The following is a 25,410-nucleotide window of genomic DNA, read 5'->3' on the forward strand; positions in this document are numbered from 1 at the left end:
AGTCTTGAAGGAGTTCCCAGAGATGCTTAGCACTTGTTGGCCCTTTTGCCTTCACTCTGCGGTCCAGCTCACCCCAAACCATCTCGATTTGGGTTCAGGTCTGGTGACTGTGGAGGCCAGGTCATCTGGCGTAGCACCCCATCACTCTCCTTCTTAGTCAAATAGCCCTTACACAGCCTGGAGGTGTGTTTGGGGTCATTGTCCTTATGAAAAAGAAATGATGGTCCAACTAAACGCAAACCGGATGGAATAGCACGCCGCTGCAAGATGCTATGGTAGCCATGCTGGTTCAGTATGCCTTCAATTTTGAATAAATCCCCAACAGTGTCACCAGCAAAGCCCCCCCCACACCATCACACCTCCTCCTCCATGCTTCACGGTGGGAACCAGCCATGTAGAGTCCATCCATTCACCTTTTCTACAAAGACACGGTGGTTGGATCCAAAGATCTCAAATTTGGACTCATCAGACCAAAGCACAGATTTCCACTGGTCTAATGTCCATTCCTTGTGGTCTTTAGCCCAAACAAGTCTCTTCTGCTTGTTCCTGTCCTTAGCAGTGGTTTCCTAGCAGCTATTTTACCATGAAGGCTGCTGCACAAAGTCTCCTCTTAACAGTTGTTCTAGAGATGAGGAGGTGTGTCCAAACTTTTGGCCTGTACTGTATAATAAATATATATAATTTTTTTTTTTTCTTTTTTGGGGGGGGTTCTGGTGTACCCGGAGACCTTTGAACACTGTGTTCTTACTAGTTATGTAATATTGAAGAATACAGAGTACTGAGTAGTGAAGTGTAGGATGAAGCTTGTTGAAACCTGCGGAGTCTCCAGCTTGTTATAACATGAACGGTATCAAGTTGTTACAATCTGATTTTTATACAGAGGCATTTCCTTCAATTATTACCTACTCTGTAATTTACCAGTAATATGTATCGCTATAAAGCTCGGTTCAGCAGGTTCACGGTCTGACTCTCAGCTCTTGAGCAACTTCAGACATCCCAACTTCAATGCTTTTTACCTAGTAATAAGTAAGCACTACCATGTACCGTGCTCAGCACTCGTAACTAGTGATGAGTGAGCACTACCATGCTCGGGTGCTCAGTACTGGTAACTAGTGATGAGTGGGCACTACCATGCTCAGGTGCTCAGTACTGGTAACTAGTGATGAGCGGGCACTACCATGCTCGGGTACTCAGTACTGGTAACTAGTGATGAGTGGGCACTACCATGCTCGGGTGCTCAGTACTAGTAACTAGTGATAAGCGGGCAGTACCATGCTCGGGTGCTCAGTACTGGTAACTAGTGATGAGCGGGCACTACCATGCTCAGGTGCTCAGTACTCGTAACTAGTGATGAGCGGGTACTACCATGCTCGGGTGCTCTGTACTGGTAACTAGTGATGAGCGGGCACTACCATGCTGGGTGCTCAGTACTGGTAACTAGTGATGAGCGGGCACTACCATGCTCGGGTGCTCTGTACTTGTAACTAGTGATGAGCGGGCACTACCATGCTCGGGTGCTCTGTACTTGTAACTAGTGATGAGCGGGCACTACCATGCTCGGGTGCTCTGTACTCGTAACTAGTGATGAGCGGGCACTACCATGCTCTGGTGTTCAGTACTGGTAACTAGTGATGAGCGGGCTCTACAATGCTCGGGTGCTCGGTACTCGTAACTAGTGATGAGCGGGCACTACCATGCTTGGGTGCTCAGTACTCGTAACTAGTGATGAGCGGGCACTACCATGCTTGGGTGCTCAGTACTTGTAACTAGTGATGAGCGGTCACTACCATGTTCGGGTGCTCAGTACTCGTAACTAGTGATGAGCGGGCACTACCATGCTCGAGTGCTCGGTACCAATAACTAGTGATGAGCGGGCACTACCATGCTCAGGTGCTCAGTACTGGTAACTAGTGATGAGCGGGCACTACCATGCTCGGGTGCTCTGTACTCGTAACTAGTGATGAGCGGGCACTACCATGCTCGGGTGCTCGGTACCAATAACTAGTGATGAGTGGGCACTACCATGCTCGGGTGCTCAGTACTGGTAACTAGTGATGAGCGGGCACTACCATGCTCAGGTGCTCTGTACTCGTAACTAGTGATGAGCGGGCACTACCATGCTCGGGTGCTTGGTACCAATAACTAGTGATGAGTGGGCACTACCATGCTCAGGTGCTCAGTACTGGTAACTAGTGATGAGCGGGCACTACCATGCTCGGGTGCTTTGTACTCGTAACTAGTGATGAGCGGGCACTACCATGCTCGGGTGCTCGGTACAGATTTGGTGGTTGTGGCATTGGCCATCATATTTTTTCAGACTTTTCAGAGGCATAAATATGACAAATCTCACATTTACAGATGTAGAGACCTCGATCGTCACTTTTGTTGCTGATTCAGCTGAATGCGATTTCTTAATCCCGCAATCTTCACGTGTAGGAGTTCCTTCTGGTGAATTTGTAATCCGCTCATTGAGAGCCGGTGATGGAGGGCGGTGATGGTAATTATCGATCTTCAAGTAATTGTCTTAATGCTAATGTATGTAGCAGAGTCATGTTACGACGACTCCTTGCATCTTAGTGCATTAATTCCTAGGAAAAGAGCAGATGCCATGTTATGGGATTAAGAAAACTTGTACCACAGCAAGAATTAAGAAATCCTCACCCAACATAATGGCATGGGATGGGATCCGGCACTCTTTTATGGGTACAACATGAATCTGTTATTGAATGGGTATAAATTTCACACTTTATTGAAAAGCTTTACTGCGGCGCCATCTAGTGGAGAGAAGTAATGGATTAATCTCATGTGTTTTGATGGGTCCTAGAAAAATATTTATAATAAATCGATGAGGTAAAATGATCCTCTTGTGAAGTGTCCTGTGATAAGACGTCCGCAGCTGATCCTTACCTTGGAACGGTCTCCATAGATTGGACTTGTTTTCCAACACATGCCAGAGATGATCGATTGGGTTGTGATCTGGTGAATTTGGAGACAAGTCATCACCATGAACTCTTCATTGTGATCCTCACCCAATTTCTGAGCAACCATTACCCAGACTGCACTGTCATTAGGGAACACCGCTATCATGAAGAAGGGGGTGCACGTGATGCCAGGAGCCGGAATTTCCCAGCAGAACATCTCCCCATCACTCGGCCTCCACCAGCTTGTCCATAGGGCATACTGGTGCCATCTCTTCTCAGGTAAGTGATTCATCACAGCAGGGCACCTTTTTCATGGTCCGATAGTACTGTTTCTGCTTGTGCGTCCATTAGAAGTGCTTTTGCCCCATGTGCAGCAAACTGTGAAATTTCAAAGTACTGACACCTATCATCTACAGCAGTTTGTATTGTAGCAGTTTGGACGCCCGGGATCCTTTCACCAGTTCACCATTTGTCCCTTGTTCCATCAATTTTAGTAAATACTAACCTCTGCCTACAAGGATCATCTTGTAGGACCTGCCATATATCAGGAACACCACACCGGACCTCATGTATTCTGGAAACACACCACAAGACCAAGTGCATACCGGGAAAACTGCACAGGACCCGCCATATACCAGGAACGCCCCACAAGACCCGTCGTATACCGGGAACAACCCGCAAGACCTGCCATATACCGTGAACACCTCACAAGACCGTCCGTATACGGGGAGCACCACACCAGACCTGCCGTATACTGGGAACATCCCACAGGACCCGCTGGAAATCGGGAACAACCTACAACACCCACCGTATACTGGTATAACCCCGCAAGACACTCCGGATACTAGGAACGCCCCACAAGACCCACTGTATACCAGGAATACACCACAAGACCCGCCGTATACCAGGAGAACCCCACAAGACCAGCTGTATATAGGGAACACTCCACAACACCTGTTGTATACCAGGAACACCCCACAAAACCTGCCAAACAACAAACGTCTCACAATACCTGTTGCTGTCAGGTTTCCAGGTTTTCCAGTTCTCTTTTGAATGAGCTTGCCCTCAGTTAACATGGAGTTTAAGGTTCTGTTGCCCTACTTCCTGTCCAGCTGCTTAAAAGGCCGCCTCTCAGCCCAGTCCAGTGCCTGAGTATACTGCTTGCTGTGTGCTCCTGCTTTGCTGTTTCTACTTCCTGATTGCCTTGGATTCTCCTGAAAATCTACCGACCGACTCTGGACCATACCCGGTTTGCGTCAAGCTGTGCCCGGACTCCGTCTGCCGTCTTGATCAGCACTCTGCCCGGTTCGTAACCACTCTGGACAATCCTCCCGTACGGACACTCCTGGACTATACCACTTGCCCCTTGTGTACCGGCTGCTGCGCATTTAGGCCTTCCGGGGTTGATTGCCGGACAGTCCCTGTCCAGGGGTTCGCTCTGGTGGTCTCCCTGGGGGAGTCCGGTGCGTGGCCCCGGGAATCCCCTTCGCTCCGTTGCGTAAAAGTGTTTTGTGTGTTTGTTTTACTGTGTTTATTCCCGTTGTGTATCTACCGTGTGTACATATTATATAACATCTTGTACCAAGAACTCGTCTCTGTTGTCATTGCCCTACGCTATCGGAATCCTCAGAACATACAGTAGTATTACAGTTGCATACATACCGGTAATGCCCCACAAGACCTGCCATATACTATGAACACCTCACAAGACCATCTGTATACGGCAGGGGTGGGGAACCTCCGGCCCGCGGGCCGCATGCGGCCCGCCATGAGCTTTTATGTGGCCCCCGGGCAGATTCCCGGGGGAGGCAGTGCTGGTGCTGTCACCGCAGTTTGCTGCCGCCGGCCCTTTAAATCCACACATTGCTGTTTGTGCTGCAATGTGTTCTCCCGTCGGCCAGTGCCAATTGTGGGCGGGTCCACAGCAGCCTCACAGCTTCCCTCGTTCTGTGCACGCCCCCTGCCCTCCGGAGATCAGTGCCTGCCTTCTCCTTCTGATGCAGTGTGTCCGGCTCCTGCACTCCGGTGATGTGAGTGCAATGCTGCTGTGAGTCCAGCGCCGACCCTCTGCTGCTATGTGCCCTGCCCAATGCTTGTGCCTCCCCACACCAGTTCTGTAAACCTTCTCCCCCAGAGTTGCATGAAACTCTCAGCGCAGTGTGGCCCCCAATATCCTGTGTGCACACCTCCCCCAGTCCTGTGTGCAGCCCCCCAATGTCCTGTGTGCAGCCCATCACCCAGTAGTCCTGTTTGCACCCCCCCAATCCTGTGTGCACCCCTCCCCCAGTCCTGTGTGCAGCCCCCCAATGTCCTGTGTGCACCCCCACACAATCCTATGTGCAGCCCATCACCCAGTCCTGTGTGCACCCCCCAGTCCTGTGTGCACCCCCCCAGTCCTGTGTGCCCCCCCCCCCCAGTCCTGTGTGCACCCCCCCCAGTCCTGTGTGCACCCCCCCCAGTCCTGTGTGCACCCCCCCCCCAGTCCTGTGTGCACCCCCCCCAGTCCTGTGTGCTTCCCCCCCCCAGTCCTGTGTGCAGCCCCCCCAGTCCTGTGTGCTGCCCCCCCCAGTCCTGTGTGCTGCCCCCCCCAGTCCTGTGTGCTGCCCCCCCCAGTCCTGTGTGCTGCCCCCCCCAGTCCTGTGTGCTGCTCCCCCCAGTCCTGTGTGCTGCTCCCCCCAGTCCTGTGTGCTGCTCCCCCCAGTCCTGTGTGCTGCTCCCCCAGTCCTGTGTGCAGCCCCCCCCAGTCCTGTGTGCAGCCCCCCCCAGTCCTGTGTGCAGCCCCCCCCAGTCCTGTGTGCAGCCCCCCGCCCAGTCCTGTGTGCAGCCCCCCGCCCAGTCCTGTGTGCAGCCCCCCCCCAGTCCTGTGTGCAGCCCCCCCAGTCCTGTGTGCAGCCCCCCCCCAGTCCTGTGTGCAGCCCCCCCCCAGTCCTGTGTGCAGCCCCCCCCCAGTCCTGTGTGCAGCCCCCCCCCAGTCCTGTGTGCAGCCCCCCCCCCAGTCATGTGTGCAGCCCCCCCAGTCCTGTGTGCAGCCCCCCCAGTCCTGTGTGCAGCCCCCCCCAGTCCTGTGTGCAGCCCCCCCCAGTCCTGTGTGCAGCCCCCCCCAGTCCTGTGTGCAGCCCCCCCTGTCCTGTGTGTACAGCCCCCCCCAGTGATGTCTGTGCCTCCCCCCCAGTGATGTCTGTGCCTCCCCCCCAGTGATGTCTGTGCCTCCCCCCCAGTGATGTCTGTGCCTCCCCCCCAGTGATGTCTGTGCCTCCCCCCCCAGTGATGTCTGTGCCTCGCCCCCAGCCCCGCGTGTGGTGTCTGTGCCCCCAGCCCCGCGTGTGGTGTCTGTGCCCCCAGCCCCGCGTGTGGTGTCTGTGCCCCCAGCCCCGCGTGTGGTGTCTGTGCCCCCAGCCCCGCGTGTGGTGTCTGTGCCCCCAGCCCCGCGTGTGGTGTCTGTGCCCCCAGCCCCATGCCCCCAGTTAATTAATTGCTTCATCCAATATAGCAGGGTCATTTAAACATTGATAATTTTGTGCGGCCCCCGAAGGTTGGTAGAAATTTCCAAATGGCCCCCGACAGAAAAAAGGTTCCCCACCCCTGGTATACGGTGAGAACCACACAAGACCTGCCATATACTGGGAACACCCCACAACACCCGCTGTAAATCGGGAACAACCTACAACACCCGCCGTATACCGGTATAACCCAACAAGACCCTTCAGATACTAGGAACGCCCCACCGTATAACAGGAGAACTCCACAAGACCCGCTGGATACAGGAAACGTTCCACAACACCTGTTGTATACCAGGAACACCCCACAACACCTGCAAAATAACAGAAATGGCTCACAATATCTATTGGATACATACTGGTAACTCCACACAAGACCTGCCATATACCGGTAATGCTCCACAAGACCTGCCATATACCGGGAACACCCCACAAGACCTGCCATATACCGGGAACACCCCACAAGACCTGCCATATACCGGGAACAACCCACAAGACCTGCCATATACCGGAAAATTCTCACAAGACCTGCCATATATATCTGGAACATCCGACAAGACCTGCCATATACCGGGAACACCCCACAAGACCTGCCATATACCGGGAACAACCCACAAGACCTGCCATATACCGGAAAATTCTCACAAGACCTGCCATATATATCTGGAACATCCAACAAGACCTGCCATATACCGGGAACACCCCACAAGACCTGCTATATATCGGGAACATCCCACAATACCTGCCATATATATCGGGAACACCCCACAAGACCTGCCATATATCGGGAACACCCCACAAGACCTGCCATATACCGGGAACACCCCACAAGACCTGCCATATACCGGGAACACCCCACAAGACCTGCCATATACTGGAAACATCTCACAAGACCTGCCATATACCGGGAACACCCCACAAGACCTGCCATATACCGGGAACACCCCACAAGACCTGCCATATACCGGAAACGTCTCACAAGACCTGCCATATACCAGGAACACCCCACAAGACCTGCCATATACCGGGAACACCCCACAAGACCTGCCATATACCGGGAACACCCCACAAGACCTGTCGTATACCGGGAACACCCCACAAGACCTGCCATATACCGGGAACACCCCACAAGACCTGTCGTATACCGGGAACACCCCACAAGACCTGCCATATACCGGGAACACCCCACAAGACCTGTCGTATACCGGAAGGTATAAAGAAAAATCCTACCAGATTAAATCATCCTCTATTTACTATTTTGAATATAAGAAGGCATATTCAGTATTGCTTCATCCATAAAGACCCAATATTTCAAGAATTAACATTGTTTAACCCATAAGAAAAAAAATAAATAAAAGAAAACTGTTTTTTTCCCAAAAATGTAATAAAAAGAAATAAAAAAAAGTATCAAAATACCCCAAAATTGGACCAATAAGAACTACAGACTAAAAAACGTATGGACTTATGGTTCTCAGAAAAAGGCAACACAAGCCAATTATTTTGTAAAGTTCCAATTTAAAAACAAAAAAAAACAATATATTTAGAATGTCAGGCAGAGTTCACATGTCCTGCAATCATTCGTTGGGAAAAAGTTTTGCAAACACAACTTTTTTTGTCCGTTGTTAAATAACTGATTTCTGCTGGATCCGTTTTTTTAACATTGGAGTCTATGGAGAACAGATCCACTAACCAATTGCTATTTAGCCATCTATTATTCTTGCACTTGTAACAGATCCATTTTTTTCTTACAGGATTTGTTCCAAGTGGAATATACATAGCAACCCGTTAACGGATCCGTTCTCCATAGACTTCAATGTTTACAAACCAGATCCAGCACAAATCATTTTGTCAACGGATCTCTGCAGGATCCATTCTATCGGATGATTACAGGACATGTGAACTCAGCCTAATTATACTGATTTGGAAAATCAAGTTGTCAGGTCATTGTTACTGCACAATGAATGCCTTGTAATTAAAAAAAAAACAATGGCAGAAATGGGGGGGGCCTTCATTATTTTCCTTAAATTTGATATTTTCTGTAAATCTAATATATAAAGGTGTGTGTGTGTGTGTGTGTGTGTGTGTGTGTGTGTGTGTGTGTGTGTGTGTGTGTGTATGTCCGGGATTGGCATCTGCACCGTCGCAGCTACAGCCACAAAATTTTGCACACTCACACGTCTGGACCCCGAGGGTGTCATAGGCTATGCTTTGAGGGGAAATTTCAACCCCACGCTTTACAGTTATTTACCAAAAAACCTGCCTCTATTAAAGCGAATGGAGCTGGGAGCCACAGTGCAGCCAGAACTTCAGAAGAATGCGCAGCAACGCCCTTATATGGAATGTTGGCGTGTCACAATGCAGCCAGGGAAAGAGACAGACACAGACAGGGAAAAAGGCAGACACAGACAGGGTAAGAGACAGACACAAAGAGACAGACTGACAGGGAAAGAGAGGGAAAGAGAAAGACAGGTAAAGAGACAGACAAAGAGACAGACACAGGGAAATAGACAGACAGGGAAAGAGGGAAATAGACAGACAGGGAAAGAGAGGGAAAAAGAGGGAAAGAGACAGACAGGAAAAGTGACAGAGATAGACAGACAGGGAGATAGACAGGGAAAGAGATTGAGACAGATGGAGAAAGAGACAGTCAGAGACAGACAGGGAAAGAAACAGACAGACAAAGAAATAGAAAGAGAGACAGAGATATATACAGAGGGGGAGACAGACATTATAATTACATTTATATCTATTTGTTTTGTGGTTTTTGTGTGCAGAATACATTTTTGTTAATACATTCTATTTTGTTAACAGCAGTTATTAACCCGGGCGAAGCCGGCTAGTATAGCTAGTCTAATATATAAAGCTGAATGTGTGTGTGTGTGTGTGTGTGTGTGTGTGTGTGTGTGTGTGTGTATGTCCGGGATTGGCATCTGCACTGTCGCAGCTACAGCCACAAAATTTTGCACACTCACACTTCTGGACCCCGAGAGCATCATAGGCTATGTGTTGAGGGGAAATTTTAACCCCGCGCTTTACAGTTATTCACCAAAAAACCTGCCTCCATTAAATGCGCAGCCACGCCCTTATATGGAATGTTGGCGTGTCACAATGCAGCCAGGGAAAGAGACAGACACAGACAGGGAAAGAGGCAGACACAGACATAGACAGGGTAAGAGACAGACACAAAGAGACAGACACAGACAAAGAGACAGACTGACAGGGAAAGAGACAGACAGGGAAAGAGAGGGAAAGAGAGAGACAGGTTTAGAGACAGACACAGACAAAGAGACAGACACAGGGAAACAGACAGGGTAAAGAGACAGGCAGAGGGAAAGAGACAGAGGGAAAGAAGGAAAGAGACCGGGAAAGAGACAGACAGGGAAAGTGACAGAGATAGATAGACAGACAGGGAAAGAGATAGATAGACAGACAGGGAAAGAGATTGAGACAGACAGCGAAAGAGACAGAGACAGACGGAGAAAGACAGAGACAGTCAGAGACAGATAGGGAAAGAGACAGACAGACAAAGAGATAGAGACAGAGATATATACAGAGGGGGAGACAGACATTATAATTACATTTCTATCTATTTGCTTTGTGGTGTTTGTGTGCAGAATACATTTTTGTTAATACATTCTATTTTGTTAACAGCAGTTATTAACCCGGGCGAAGCCGGATAGTGCAGCTAGTTATCTAATAAAATTAATAGTTATTCAAAATTACAATTAGTTTCGTATGGGATAGATCCTTTCCTACAAAGAGGTATAAGTGCAAAAAAAAAAGTCCACTTTTTTGCAGTGCAGTAATAAAAACAAATAAGAGAACAAAAGAATCATTTGAAATCTTTAATATCTGCATAAGTAAAAATGTAACAAACCTCTCTGGTCACAGTTGGACGCTGTCCGTCATTCTTCCCATACTTTTTGGCTGCAGACTTTGGTGTCTTCTTTCCCGTTATTTATAGCCGCCTGTTTGATATTGTATCTGTTTATGTTTAAGGTCCCCGCCCCAACAGAATTTTTTCGCCCCCCCCCTTTCCTTTGACGTCTCATTGGATGCCCCCGGTAGACTGTTCTCACTTCAGTACAATGGGATTGTTTCCAGTCTTTATTTGTGATTCTTTTTGTGCAAATGAGTAAAGATCAAGTCAACATTGTAAGTCAATGAAACAATGATATAATGGGAATTCTCATGTTTGTAGCCATAGCAACACAGCTTTGTGCCGATACATCTGCTACGAATACAATAACTTGCAAAATGTAACAAGATGATTTGTATTTACAACTTGCCCTTTTATTTTTGTATTTATTCCTTTTTAACTTGGACTTTTAACTTTTCTTGAATTACATTTTTACAGAAAGTTACATTTTTGCAAATTAAATTGTGTCAATTTTTTTTATGCAGTTTTTAAAACAAAAGCCAGAAGTGAATTTGGAAGGAATGGGAAGAATAAAGGAAAGATTAGAATAAAGGAAGAATAAAGGATTAATCCTTCTCCTTCCACTTTTGGCTTAAGACCCCCGTACACATTGACTAACATCAACCACACGCACCGATATCGGCAAGATCAGACAATAGTTTAATGTGCATGGGGGGCTTTAGGCTTAAAAGATTATGTATATGTATAATGGAAGTGGGAAGGAGTTATATAGTGTAGGCTCAGGAGTTGAGCCCGATTAATACCTGTTGTAACGCCGGCGTTCATGCACTGCCCCTTTCACTCCATCCAGCAGGGATGCCGATGCACTCAGCACCGTACAGCGCGGCCCTCCCTGGTGTCCTCTGCTGTGTCTTCTGGTACCCAGGTCTTGCACATGCCATGCAGGTCTAATTAGAGTGCGCTTAGGTCACATGCAAGCTTCTATCCTCTTAAAGGGGTAGCGTAATTTAATCTGGAAATGCCTCCAGCCTATGGTTTAGAGCCACTAGTTACTTAAGGGGTACTTTGCACGTTGCGACATCGCTAGCGATGCCAAGCGCGATAGTACCCGCCCCGTCGCACATGCGATATCGTGTGATAGCTGCCGTAGCGAATATTATCGCTACGGCAGGTTCACACGCACTTACCTGCCCTGCAACGTCGCTCTGGCCGGCGACCCGCCTCCTTCCTAAGGGATCGGGTCGTGCGGCGTCACAGCGATATCACACGGCAGGCGGCCAATAGAAGCGGAGGGGTGGAGATGAGCGGGACGTAAACATCCCGCCCACCTCCTTCCTTCCGCATAGTTGGTGGAGGCAGGTAATGAGATGTTCCTCGCTCCTGCGGCTTCATACACAGCGATGTGTGCTGCCGCAGGAACGAGGAACAACATCGTATCTCCTATTGGTGTGACATTATGAAAATGACCGACGCTACACCGATCACTGATATTCGGCGCTTTTGCAATCATTTATCAGTGCGTCTAGGCTTTACACGTTGCGACGTCGTTACTGGCGCCGGATGTGCGTCACTTTCGATTTGACCCAGACGATATCGCAGTAGTGATGTCGCAGCTTGCAAAGTACCCCTAAGGCCTCCTACCCCTTAGGGAGGTGCCTGACCAACATTGTTCTTAGGTAGTCCAGTACCTGCTAGCTTGTTGTCAGGTCCTTGTACCTGTATCCCGCCTGTACCTGAACCTGTCCTGCCTGAACCTATCCAGCCTATACCTGTCCGTCCCTATAACCTGATCATGCCCTAGTTCCTGTAATGAGTCTGCTCCTGAACTTGCCTTGTCTGTTCCTGCTGTCCAGGCTGAAGCAGCTGTAGGAATATGGGCACAGCGATCCGTGCAGCCTTATGAGATTAATGGTTAAACACTGCCCTCTGCTGGCCGAAGACAGAATAGGAGCAAGACAATTAATAACCTAGGAATCCAAAACTTTAGGATTGGTTCCTGAGGTTAAGTTTTAGGGAGACAAACCTGTTCGGCAGCAAACAAGGGAAGAGAAAGGGGAGTGAAGAGCCCGACACGAAGAGGGAGGGGTGCAAGGACAAACAGACAGAGGGGAAGAAGAAAGCCTCCCCAGCAGCAGATTTGTGCAGCAGCGAGACAGCTCCAGGGCAGACTGAAGCAGGTAGTTCACAGGTCCTGAGCTCCCGCACCACCCAGCAAGCCCTCAAGATCCTGAAGACCCCCTGCACCACCCAGCAAGCCCTCAAGATCCTGAAGACCCCCTGCACCACCCAGCAAGCTCTCAAGACCCTCAAGACCACCTGCACTGTCCATCCAGCCCCCGAAGGCAGCCCTCAACACCCCCATGACTCCTGCACCATCCAGCAAGACCCTCCAGACCCCCTCTATGCCGGTCAAGACCCCCAGTCCAAACTACGTGGTCAAGCCACAGACGTCGCCAGGCAAGACAGCCAGTCGTGGGTGACCCAAATACGTGGGGCTGTTGCCTCCTGCCTCCTCCGTGGGTTACTTAATGCGGGGATGATGATGATAGTGGTTTGAGCTTAGCATCCAGTGCAACTCAGTGACTGTAAGCCACTGAGATGTAGGTTTAGTGGTTAGGGACTACGGACATAGGCCCTGACTGGCCAGATCCTTTCCTATAGTGGGTAACGTGGGCCACGTGTTAATAGAAGGAGAGTTATTTCCTTGAAGTCTGGTATACTGAGAGTTTATTGATTGCTGTGTTGTTGAGAAGTAAAGATTGCAATTCTTCAAGTGTGATAAGCTTCCCCTGTATTTCCCTACCCCCTACCTGTGTATTAATAAATTTGGTTATGTCACCACTGTGTCTTCCTTCTCTGTGCGCTGCATCTGGATCTTGCACTCATTACACAGCCATCCTGTCCGTATCAGTGTCCACCCTCCCTGTGACTCTGATCCAGTGCTACCTGTTACCCTGAACTCCTTACCTGTGTCCCTGACCTCTGCCTACTGGCAGCCAAGTCCAACCTCACCCCCAGAGGTTCTGGTGAAAACCCAGTAGGTGCTTAGTCACACCCCTCCAGGGTGAGCTGTGTCCATGGTGCAGTTGGTCCACACCTAAAGGCCGCTTTACACGCAACGACGTATCTAACAATATGTCCTCGGGGTCACGGAATTCGTGATGCACATCCGGCGTCATTAACAACGTCGTTGCGTGTGACACCTACGAGCGACCGCTAACGATCAAAAATACTCACCTAAACTTTCATCATTGACACGTCGTTCATTTTCAAAATATCGTTGCTCGTTCAGGACGCAGGTTGTTCATCGTTCCTGAGGCAGCACACATCGCTATGTGTGACACCCCGAGAACGATGAACAACAGCGTACCTGCGTCCTCCGGCAACGAGGTGGGCGTGTCGTTAATGCAGCTGCTCTCCGCCCCTCCGCTTCTAATGGCGGGCCGCTGTGTGACGTCGCTGTGACGGCGGACAAACCTCCCCCTTAAAAAGGTTGTTCGCTGCCCACAGCGACGTCACTAGGAAGGTAAGTCTGTTTTACGCGTCCTAGCGATATTGTCCACCACGGGCAGCGATTTGCCCGTGACGCACAAACGACGGGGGCGGGTGCTTTCGCAAGCGACATCACTAACGATGTCACTGCGTGTAAAGAAGCCTATAGAGTTTGACACCTGTCTGGTGCCGATAACAGAAGTATAACCCCTCAGAGTCTACTGTCAATACCAACTGTGGCATCTAAAGGTGTGGTTCCCTCTATCATCCCATCGCCCCCAATGGGTTATCATGGAAGCCAGGATTATTTATTTTTCCATGAAGTCATTGACATACAGAAAGTCAAAAAGAGCATTACACAGTAATACAAAAGTCCCCTAAAATAATAAATAAAAAAGCTTAAAAAAAATAAAATAAACCAATCACATTGATGTAGAAGAAAAGAAAAGAGGAAAAAAACTGATACATATTGATACATGAATACACACAGTTACCTGCTCTGTATGGGGGTCACTAGTGCATAGAAGGGGGTGGGCACAGCAGGGGCGACTGATCCAGCCAGAGGGGACTGTAGACTGGTTACTGTATGTAATGCCGTCTGCCATCTGCTGGATAAAATGACTGTCGCTCATGCATTATTCACCTGTCGACAGAATGTGACAGACGTCATTATATACAGACTGTGTACCATGGGTGTACCCAGGATCAAAACTAGGGGGGGGGGGGGGGGGCAAGCCATGGTCGGTCAAGTACACATTAATGGAGGACACTGAGGGAGGCCATACACATTAATGGGAGACGCTGGGGGCCTGTGGGATATAAACGTTACTGAGGGACAATGGGGGGGCATACACATTACTGGGAAATGTTGGGAGGCATGCACATTACTGGGGGCTGGGGGGCATGCACGGTATCTACTGTAACCTCACCCATTCCCCTCACGCCACTATACCACTGCACGACCAGCTCTGCCCTCATCTACTGTACCCTGCCTCACCCATCCCCCTCACCCCACTATACTGCTGCACAGCCCATCAGTCTCACTTCACTATACATATAGAATTATATACAGAAATTTTCAAGGAAAAAAAGAGGGGCAGGATGCCCACAGCAGAGGGGCAGGAGGCCCACAGCAGAGGGGCAGGAGGCCCACAGCAGAGGGGCAGGAGGCCCACAGCAGAGGGGCAGGAGGCCCACAGGAGAGGGGCAGGAGGCCCACAGCAGAGGGGCAGGAGGCCCACAGGAGAGGGGCAGGAGGACCACAGCAGGGATGCATGAGCCCACGGGCCGGAGGTTTCCCACCCCTGATCTAGCTGAAGCAAGGCAGGGATCAGCAGGCCTGCAGTCGGGGGGCCTGTGGTCGGCGGGCTTGCGGCCGGCGAGTCTGTGGTCAGCGGGCTTGCGGTCGGCAGGGCCTGTGGTTAGTGGGTCAGCGGGCTTGCGGTCAGCGGGTCTGCGGTCGGCGGGGCCTGTGGTCGGCAGGTCTGCGATCCGGCAGTCGGCGGGTCTGCGGGCGGCCCCAGGCAGAGCTTAGTGGGTCCCCCTCGGGCTGGGATCAGCACCTCACCACCCCGACGATCGTCTTCAGCTTACAGCACTTACCTGTCCCCGCTGGATGGCAGGTCCTCGCCACCTCTACGTTGTACGCAGCACTGTGATGAGGCGCAGAGTGATGACCTCATCACAGTGCTGTGTGATGACGCGCCGCCTCTCTGCGCTACTCGCTTCCGGCCACATGGCTAATTTGCATGCGATGTCCTAGAAGGGCTTCGCCTGCAATTTAGCCATGTGTGCAGTGGAAGAAACGACACAGCCGGGCCCCTCTGCTGCGCCTGTGACTGGGGCCCGGTGAAGAGAAGGGGCCCATCCTGCCTGGGGCTTAGCAAACCCAAGTAATTACCCCGGGCCTGACCGGGCCCCCTCTCTTCACCGGACCCGGTACACCAGGCACAGTAGTAATGCCCTGATGGCGACCCTGCCCTGCTTCGGGGGGGGGGGGCAGCTTCCCCCCCCTGCCCCAGCGTGGGTACACCCATGCCGTGTACATGTGCAACACCCAAAGAAGAGTGGAAGGATAATACCAGACTTGTGTGTGTTTAGGGTGATTATGTGGTGAGGTTGGTGTATGTGTGGTGAGATGTGTGCTGAGGGTGGTATATGTGTTCAAGCATGTGGTAGTGTATGGCGCATTTTGTGTGTGTGTTCATATCCCCGAGTGTGGTGAGTATCCCATGTCGGGGCCCCACCTTAGCCACTGTACGGTATATACTCTTTGGCGCCATCACTCTCATTCTTTAAGTCCCCCTTGTTCACATCTGGCAGCTGTTAATTTGCCCCCAACACTTTTCGTTTCACTTTTTCCCCATTATGTAGATAGGGGCAAAATTGATTGGTAAATTGGAACGCGCGGGGTTAAAATTTCGCCTCACAACATAGCACCCGGCGCTGCCCGGGATAGTAACTGTCTCTCTGTTTCTCTCCCATTCTCCGTCTGTCTCCCCCTCTGTATATATCTCTCTATCTCTTTGTCTGTCTCTTTCCCTGTCTGTCTCTTTCTCAGTCTGTCTATCCATCTCTGTCACTTTCCCGGTCTATCCATCTCTGTCACTGTCCTGGTCTATCCCTGTCTGTCACTATCCCTGTCTGTCAATTTCCCTGTCTGTCACTTTCCCTGTCTGTCACTTTCCCTGTCTGTCACTTTCCCTGTCTGTCACTTTCCCTGTCTTTCCCTGTCAGTCTCTTTCCCTGTCAGTCTGTATCTTTGTCTGTGTCTATCTCTTTGTGTCTGTCTCTTACCTTGTCTATGTCTGTTTCTTACCCTGTCTGTGTCTGCCTCTTTCCCTGTCTGTGTCTGTCTCTTTCCCTGGCTGCATTGTGACACGCCAACATTCCATATAAGGGCGTGGCTGCGCATTCTTCTGAAGTTCTGGCTGCACTGTGGCTCCGAGCTCCATTCGCTTTAATGGAGGCAGGTTTTTTGGCGAATAACTGTAAAGAGCGGGGTTAAAATTTTCCCTCGAAACATAGCCTATGACGCTCTCAAGGTCCAGAAGTGTGAGTGTGTAAAATTTTGTGGCTGTAGCTGCGACGGTGCAGATGCCAATCCCGGACATACACACACACACCGCTTTATATATTAGATAATCTCATTTTCTGTCATTTTAAATAGAGTTGACCCCACTTTCTGTTATCTTATATAGAAATGACCCCATTTTGTGATTTTATATAAAGACAACCCCATTTTGTTTGATTTTTTATAAGCATAATCCCGTTTTATCATACTTTTATACCATTTTCTGTGATTTTATATAAATATAATCCCATTTTTTGTCATTTTATATAGAAATGACCCCCTTTTCTGTGATTTTACATAGAGATGACCCCATTTTCTATGATTTTATCTAGAGATGACCCTATTTTCTGTGATTTTATTTAGAATAACCCCATGTTCTGTAATTTTATCTAGAGATGACCCAATTTTCTGTGATTTTAAATAGAGATAATCCCATTTTCTGTTATTTTATATAGCGATAACCCCATTTTCTGTGATTTTATATAGATATAACTCAATTTTATGTGACTTTATATAGAGATAATCCCATTTTCTGTGATTTTTTATAGATAACCCCATTTTCTGTGATTTTATATAGATATAACTCAATTTTGTGTGACTTTATATAGAGAGAAACCCATTTTCTGTAATTTTGAATAGCGATGACCCCATTTGATGTGATTTTATATAAAAATAACCCCATTTTTTTTCATTTTATATAGAGGTAACTCCATTTTATATGGTTTACATTAATATATGAACTAAAAAACACACAAAAACAATATAAGAGGTAAAGAAGTTGTACAAAAATGACAAACATATATTAAAGGTTAGTTATCCTTGATCCTTAAGATATCTATCACTGAGGATTAGTAATAAGCGGAACGGTGGAAGTTCAGTTTGGCGGCTTCATCCAGACTTTAAAGTTTAGTTTGGGACTCGGACTTGACCTGAACCCCAATGGAAGTCTCTAATTGGGCAGTTCAGATCTTTTTATCTGCAGGTTTTTATATACTGTATATTTTATATATATATATATATATATATATATATATATATATATATATATATATATATATATATATATATATATAAAAAAAAAACCCTTAAAAAAATAAATAAAATAATAAAAAAATAAAAAAGAAACCCTCTTTTTGAGACCTAAATATATAAAATGATACATCAACAGACAAATTAAACTGCAATGACTTTGTCTGCTGGGGATGAATATTGGATGGGGCTGTTTCCAGGGATAATTGATACATTACAAGACGCAGAAACACTTTTTGCACATTTTCTTTGTGTTCTTTGCACTGTTTCTCCTGTTCTGTGACCGGGCCGCAAACACCGGGCTGATTATTTCATCACTTGTGGTTTATGCACATTATGTTCCATTTGGAAATAAATGAAATAACCACTTGTCCGGACAAGCCCAAAGAAGAAAGGATTATGAATCGTCTAATTAATTCTGGAAACACAAATTGTAATGCTCATCATGGTCTGGATATGTCTGGTTGGTAACGCTTGTAAAATAATAAGAATTAATACTCATAAGGGATCCTTTATTAACCATTGTTTACATGCAGGACATAGAAATAATGCCAAATTTAGGGGGTAGCACTGACTGGACGCCGGGGTGTGAAGTGACATCATCTATAGATGGGGGTATAGGCAATTTAGGGGGGCTATACAGCAATTTTAGCCATGTCACAGGTTACGCATAATGCAAGGGAATGGGGTCTCATTGCAACCTGCAAGGTAGTGCAACCGTGATGAACAAGTCACCCAAAGTTGGATTTTTTGCAATTGTTGTACAAGACCCCATTAATTTTGCACAAAACTCGCCAACTGTCATGGCGGCGTCAGGCTCTGTTCACATTACAGAGTCTGACACTCCGTCCGATGGTTTCTCTTGTGTTTCTGATCAACTCAGGTGTCGTCCTGCTGTCTGCTCATTCATAGACAGGCTAGCAAGAGTTAACCCTTGCTCGTTAGGCTTCTTTGATCACATGTTGTAAGGAAGACAATCACGTCTGCTCCTCTCAGTTTTAGGCTGGAGGAAATCTTCTATCTATGCCAACTATAGTTTCTGCTGTGTTGGTCTGTGAGCTTTGGTGTCATGATCCAGACCGGGCTTTTCCCTGCTGTGGTTACACCCAGCTCTGGCCTGGTCAGGGGTTAACTTCCCTTGCCTCGTTCTGCATCCATGGACACTATATGTTGCCTCTCTACCTATGGGTCAGTGCCAGTGATATTTCTGCCTTGCAGCTTGTATACTGGCTCTGGTGAGTGTTCCCGATCTGTCCTGCCTTCCTGCTACTGTGTCCTGACTTGTACCCTTCCCCGTTCGTCTGCCGGTCCCGGTCCCGACTTCCCGCTCCTGTCTGTTGTTTGTGTTTCCCTCTGCATACCTGATCTCCCGTCTTCCAACTCGGTTTTGTTTTCTGACTTGGTTTTTGATACTCCCCTTGCAGTGACTTGACTTTTCTGGATAGACTTGGACTGTTTGACTACTCTATTGCCCCCTTGTGGTTCGCCTGTTAACTGCCTGCTGAAGTCACTCTGCTGTACTTCAGCTGCCTTTCTGTTACAGTGTGACCTTGTCTCTCCTTCACTACTCTGCTGCCACCTAGTGGGGAATACGCTGTACTACGTCTTACTAGCCCTTGGTACAGCATGACACCAGACTTGCTGGAGAAAAAAATTGCCTTATGCTTGATGTTGTTATGTAGTTATCCGTCATCTTGTTGTTTCCACCCTGCTCTTGTTTTCCTCCTAATTTCTTATTGTGTTATACCTATGTGTGTGTGCTGTGTGACAAAGTTTTGGTTTCCCATTTGTCTATTTCTGTGGGTTAAATCACAGTCTTGTCCCGGCCCCCCCGGGGGAGGGAAAGAGGGTACAAAATCAGCGCTGGTCAGGAGCAGGGCCAGGAAGGAGACTCAGACATCCGCACCATTAGAAGTATCTCTGAGTATAGAGATAGCACAGGGGCCCCAGTTTCCCGCTATCCCCATAGTCTCTCGTGACAGTGACGTGGCAGAAGCACATGTGATCTTTGGCCATGTGTCAAGTCACCCAAGAATTATTCATATATTTCCAGGAAGAATAATAGAGGAACTACACAACATAGAGTTCTACCAAAAGATTTCTGCCTCACCTGCTATTTTGGAAGTGGCTCATGTTATCTCATCCCACTGTAGAGCAAGTGCAGTGTATTCGGCACATGATCTTTCCTGGATGGAATTCATCCACATTTTAGGCATCTGGCTCCACAGATATAGACAGATTCAAGGGCAGACTCTGGACTCTGCGTGTTACATCTCCAGTAATCATCCATTAGAACGGATCCATTGGCCAAAAAGTTCTGTAAAAACAACTTTTTTGTCTGTTTTGCAAATATTGATTTTTGCAGAATCTTTTTTTTGTAACATTGGAGTCTATGGAAAATGGAACCGTTAACTGATTGTTATTTATCTTCCATTTGAAACGGATCCAGTAAGAAAAAAACAAATTCTTTATAATTGAAAGAAAAACGGATGATATATAGCAATCAGTTGATGGATCCGTTTTCCATAGACTCCAATGTTAAAAAAACCCCAAAACAATATTTTCAAAAAAAGTTGTGTTTGCAGAACTTTTCTGCCAACTGCTCCGTTTTACCGTATGATTAATAGACATGTGAACTCAACCTACAGGTAAGGAGGATGTTTGTACTGTTGATACATGATAATATGGGAAATAAGTCAGGACTCTGTCCCAGAACAGACGTTTAGGATGAAATGGAGTGGATTGTCACAAGAGGATCTGATGTAAGAAACATGATCAATAGTAACAAAAGGAGACAACTGCACTCTGCAGTGCTTAGATATGTAGAACAATGAATATGGAAATATAGACATGAATTACTGCTGTGAAAAACATGCAAAAATTTACATACTTAGCACACAAAATTGGCCAGTTTTATGTGAGCCCAACAACCAACTGCAAGGCGACCAACAAAAAGGAGACAGCTGCACTCTGTAGTGCTTAGATATGTAGAATAATGAATATAGAAATATAGACATGCATTACTGCTATGGAAAACATGCAAAAATTGAGATACTTAGCACACAAAAATGGCCAGTTTTATGTGAGCCCAACAGCCAACTGCAAGGCAACCAACAAAAAGGAGACAGCTGCACTCTATAGTGCTTAGATATGTGGAACAATGAATATCGGCATATAGACATGCATGACTGCTCTGAAAAACATGCAAAAATTGAGATACTTAGCTCACAAAAATGGCCAGTTTTATGTAAGCCCAACAGCCAGCGGAAAGTCAATTGTCACAATTCCTCTGTACAGAGCATCTTGCACAATAGGAGATGCTCTGCTGTGTTTTCCTGGGCTTCTGGCTGGCAGGGTGATTCACAGTACAGGCTTCCATGCTGGTTCTGGGAGGTTCTGATTGCTCAGATGTTCCATCTTCTGGGTAATTGCTCTGCATCTTTACTGAGCATGCTCTCCCAGAACCTCGCCAGTCGTACATTCTGGTTCTGTTGTTGTGCTGTCGGCCTGTGTTCCTGCCTGGGCTCTGATCTTTGTTTGCTGACCCCAGGCTGTTGTTTGACTCCTCTCTACCCTGTCGTGACCTCCTTGTTTTTGACCTCAGACCGTTACCTGACCACATCTCAGTTTTCTCCCTGAATCCATTACGTGCCTTCCTGGAATTCTATCCCTCAGATCGTGACCTTTCTACACCTCTGTGTACTCCCTGTGTCCATATGTGCCCTCCTGGTACCAGACCCTGGCTTTCCAGACTACTTTACCGTTTGAACTAGCCGTAAATAGTGACTAGCATCACAGCAACCTAGACAAACCCAACAAAAAGAGGTGGCCTTGCCGCTGGCTGTTGGGCTCCTAAAACTGGTCATTTTTGTGTGCCAAGTATCTCAATTTTTGCATGTTTTTCATAGCAGTAATGCATGTCTATATTCCCGTATTCATTGTTCCACATATCTTAGCACTACAGAGTGCAACTGTCTCCTTTTTGTTACTAGGTTTCATGTTCAGTTTGCACTTGTTCACATTAGAAAGGTACAATGTGCCATCAGTCTTTTCAGATTACAAGGTTATGCCTTCTTATTGAGCTCCTGCTCTTCAGCCTCAGGCGATTTTATTCCTCCATTTGCAGATTCCTGTCCACCCATAAATTATAGGTTTTTTTAACCTAAAAAGAGGCATTAATTTGCTAAGGACCCAGCAAAATAAGGTCACCTTGCCGCTGGCTGTTGGGCTCACATAAATTTGGCCATTTTTGTGGCTAAGTATCTCAATTTTTACATGTTTTTCATAGCAGTAATGCATGTCTATATTCCCATATTCATTGTTGCACATATCTCAGCACTGCAGAGTGCAGCTGTCTCCTTTTTGTTAATATGTTTCACGTTCAGTTTGCAACTGTTCACATTAAACAGGTAGGATGTGCGATCAGTCTTTTTCTTAAGAAACATGATCAAAGAACAAAATTTGCAAGTAATTTATCTTTATTTCTATATTACAAAAGATGACATCCTATTGGTGATTTTTTTTTTACCACTCGAAAACCCCTTTAAGATATACGAGTATACCGGGCATACTGATATCTGAATAAAGTATCAAAATAAAAATAAGTCCTTTATTGTCCTATACAAAGATATCGAAAAGTAATTTTTTGGGATGTGGACAACCCCTTTAAATGGACAGTAGCAACTTACTACATCATTAACATAGAGCACCTAAAAGTCAGACTTATAAGTATAAATCAGCATTTTCAGATGTTCTTTATCCATAAATCGAGAGACCTCCATAAAAACTGTAGGGACTGATGTTCTTTCCAAGTCGCAGGCCATTCATGAGTTAACATGTTAATTCAGCGCAGTTCATAACCAGAGGACTGTTCCTGCGCACACTGAGAGGTCCCAAGAGAGTCTGGAAATCAGCATCCTGGTGTCTCCCGAGAGGACAATCGCTTCATTCTCTCTTCAGCGCTCGTTTTTCATTGTTAGGCTATGTGCGCACAGTGCATTTTTCGCGGTGTTTTTGCGCGTTTTTCAAAAACGCAGCAAAACGCAGCCAAAAACGCACCAAATCGCGGCAAAAACGCATGCGTTTTTTCGACGCAGGTGCGTTTTTGTGCGTTTTTAGAGGCCAAAAACGCACAAAAACGCAGCGTCAAAAAGACGCAGTGTGCGAACCTAGCCTTTATACTGTTATATCGCACTTTACCTGGTGTCTACCATTGTATAATTCCAAGACGAAGGGGTCGCAGAGGAGAGATTAGACCAATAATCTATAATCCATGGACCAATAATCTATAATCCATGCAAATGCTAATAATATATTTGAAATAAAAGGAAATGTATTACTTTCTTTACTGTTTTAGAATATTTATGGCTTAAAGGGTATCAGTTCTTTCATATAAAATCATAGTTTTACTGCCCATAACATGGTAAAATGGCTTTTCGTCCACATACCAGTCCAATAAGTCAAGGAACTTTCCTAATTTTCCGGCTCTACTACTTAGAATCCACTTTTATTAGCTGTGAAGACAGTGGATAAAACCAAGGTAATTGCTTGCTCTCCTATGCGGGTTGTGTGATACACAACTACCATTGAAGCAAATGATACCAGCTGCAGCAGCACCCACAGCGTAGAAATGCAGAGAGTGGAGATAAAAGGGTTAAAAGCCGCGCTGCTATTCACAAAGGCTGAGGCGTTTCGAAGTTGGTTCTTGTTCATCAGGGTATCACAATTCTAAACAGACTCACAATGCAAAAATTGAATAAACTTCTCCCCTTTTTTCTGGTTTCAGGTGTGATTTTCATATTGCCCACATATGTTACTTGCTATAGGTGAGTTTGAATGAGCAGCACATGCTTGAAACAAAGTTGATTACCCACAATTTTGGAAAGGTGCCAACAATTTTGGTTCTCAAGTCCTCAGACAGTTCCCTTCTCCTCTTTCTGTTCTCCATGTTTAGTGTGGCACACACAGACACACAATGCAAAAATTGAATCTTTTTATCTGGTTCAGGTGTGATTTCCATATTGCCCACAAGTTCTCTTCTCCTCTTTCTGTTCTCCATGCTTTATATGGCACACACAGACACACAATGCAAAAATTTAATAAACTTCTCCCCTTTTTATCTGGTTTCAGGTGTGATTTCCATATTGCCCACAACTGTTACTTACCACAGTTATGTTTTGAATCACCATCACATGCTTGAAATAAAGTTGTTTACCCACAATTTTGGAAAGGTGCCAACAATTTTGGTTCTCAAGTCCTCAGACAGTTCTCTTCTCTTTCTGTTCTCCATGTTTAGTGTGGCACACCCAGACACACAATGCAAAAATTGAATCTTTTTATCTGGTTTCAGGTGTGATTTCCATATTGCCCACAAGTTCTCTTCTCTTTCTGTTCTCCATGCTTAATATGGCACACACAGACACACAATGCAAAAATTGAATAAACTTCTCCCCTTTTTATCTGGTTTCAGGTGTGATTTCCATATTGCCCACAACTGTTACTTACCACAGTTATGTTTTGAATCACCATCACATGCTTGAAATAAAGTTGTTTACCCACAATTTTGGAAAGCTGCCAACAATTTTGGTTCTCAAGTCCTCAGACAGTTCTCTCTCCTCTTTCTGTTCTCCATGTTTAGTGTGGCACACACAGACACACAATGCAAAAATTGAATAAACATCTCCCCTTTTTATCTGGTTTCAGGTGTGATTTCCATATTGCCCACAACTTTTAGTTGCCATAAGTGAGTTTGAACGAGAATCACATGCTGGAAACAAAGTTGTTTACCCTCAATTTTGGAATAGCTGTCTGCGGACATCCTATACATTTAGCGTATGTTCACATTGCGTCTTTTTCTGCTGTTTTTTACAAGTAAAATGCCACAAAAAAAGTTGTGAAAAGAATGAACGTAAGCGTTTCTATGGAAAAACACTTGATGTTCATATTCCAGGTTTTTGAATGTCTTTTAAATATTTTAGGCTTTTAGAAGACGCCAAGTGTTTTAAGAAGTGACATCCATATTTCCGGCATTTTCCACTAGGAAAAATGGCCTGTAATTTACAACACAAAACAATAGGAAGGTTAAGGCTAGTTTCACACATCCGGATTTTCGCCGGTTTGCGGGATTTGGTGCACGCCAGTACAGTACAATGTATACAGTACAAAGGCAGCACGACAAGCGCCGATCACATGCTTTCATGTGACCGGAGCATGTGACCCGGAAGTTGCGGCGCTGCCACTGTACTGTATACACTGTACTGGTGTGCAGTGAATCCGGCAAACCGGCGAAAAGCCGGATGTGTGAAACTGGCCTAAAAAGATATCTGGGCATTTACAAAGCTCCTATGTCTTTTGTGCAAAAAAAATGGACGTTTTTGACCACTGAAAAAAAAGACACAATATAAGAATAAAAAAATCTTTATTTTTATATAGCGCTACCATATTCCACAGCACTTTACATACATCAGAACCACTGTCCCTATTGGGGCTCACAAACTAAATTTCCCATCTGTATGTCTT

At 46.7% G+C, this 25,410-nt stretch overlaps 1 protein-coding gene across 5 annotated transcripts in view; it reads right to left on the reverse strand.

Moving 5' to 3' along the window:
• CD3E (CD3 epsilon subunit of T-cell receptor complex) overlaps positions 1 to 25,410 on the reverse strand; it is a 200,916-nt gene that overhangs the window by 107,748 nt on the left and 67,758 nt on the right. The window contains exon 1 of one of the 5 annotated variants that reach the window (XM_075328763.1): positions 10,296 to 10,380. The exons of the other annotated variants lie outside the window; for them this stretch is intronic. The gene's annotated coding sequence lies outside the window, so the exon portion shown is untranslated. Of the gene's footprint in view, positions 1 to 10,295; positions 10,381 to 25,410 lie in introns of those variants that run through there. 5 annotated transcript variants of the gene reach the window in all.

The sequence above is a fragment of the Anomaloglossus baeobatrachus genome, chromosome 11, assembly GCF_048569485.1.
Source record: "Anomaloglossus baeobatrachus isolate aAnoBae1 chromosome 11, aAnoBae1.hap1, whole genome shotgun sequence".
In the NCBI taxonomy this organism is placed as follows: Eukaryota; Metazoa; Chordata; class Amphibia; order Anura; family Aromobatidae; genus Anomaloglossus; species Anomaloglossus baeobatrachus.